At 35.2% G+C, this 1,064-nt stretch overlaps 1 protein-coding gene across 4 annotated transcripts in view; it reads left to right on the top strand.

Moving 5' to 3' along the window:
* The window catches only part of LOC103477022 (collagen alpha-1(XIX) chain), a 127,088-nt gene that overhangs the window by 116,660 nt on the left and 9,364 nt on the right, over window positions 1–1,064 (top strand). The gene's annotated exons all lie outside the window — the stretch shown is intronic.

Consider the following 1,064-nt stretch of genomic DNA (forward strand, 5'->3'; position numbering starts at 1 on the left):
TATATATATGTCTTCTACTATATATATATTTTGTTAACTCAAAGCTATAACTTCTAATGCTCGTTTCATTCATCGTTCATGAATAAAGTACAGCTGAAACCAGATATTTACAAACACATAAAAGTAGGCAAATTTTTTTCCGTAAACAATTTTTTTCCACTTACAAATGGTGAAAACATGAGATTTGAGATTAGAATAAAACATTGGACTAATAAAAGTAGCATTTTTAATTCAAAAATGTGGGCTTAGTGAAAAGGGGTGTGTAATACTTGTTTGAACGTTGTTGTTTTCAAAGGGTACTTTTAATCTGCAAAAGGACCTTACAAAATATTGATTGAATATAACTACATTTCTCAAAGGACTACAGTCAGTTCAGAAGCATGAGATCAGCACAGCATAATGCCGTACTTCCGTACTTCACAGCTACGATAATTTCCTCAGGCTTGAACCGATGGTCATTATGGTGGAACACTTCAAATTTAATTTTGTCATAACACAGGACAGGCCTTTGAAAAAGAAGGTCTTTCTTCCTGTCTGAATTTGCAAACTGTAGCCTGCATTTTTATGAAGTTTTCAAAAGAATGTCTTTGCTAAGGGGCCTTTCAGCCCATGCTGATGCAGGATTTGTTTCTTTGTTTATTATGACATTCTCTTACCTGCTTCAGCTAGCACCTTAACAAGCTCTTTTGCTTTTTGTTGATATGCACATGTCAATCCAAAACACAGTCACATGTGGGACACAGAACCCATCTCCTTCCTGACCACTATGATGGCTCGGAAGTCCCACGGTGTTTTAAACTTGCATAATTGTTTGATAATTATTCAGATAATTCAGGTCCACAACTACTTTTCTGATACCTTTGATGATTTCTTTAGATTTCCCAATGATGCCACACAAACAAGTAGTGTGGTTGAGGTGAAGAAAGTGATAGTAATAATAAAAAATATATATTTTGTTAGTCCTAATTGAACTAAAACAGGAAACATTTGGACTGATTTATTTCAATGTGAAAAAGGCGGGGTGTGTGTGTGTGTGTGCGTGTGTGTGTGTGTGTGTGTGTGTG

The sequence above is a fragment of the Poecilia reticulata genome, linkage group LG15 (assembly GCF_000633615.1).
Source record: "Poecilia reticulata strain Guanapo linkage group LG15, Guppy_female_1.0+MT, whole genome shotgun sequence".
In the NCBI taxonomy this organism is placed as follows: domain Eukaryota; kingdom Metazoa; phylum Chordata; class Actinopteri; order Cyprinodontiformes; family Poeciliidae; genus Poecilia; species Poecilia reticulata.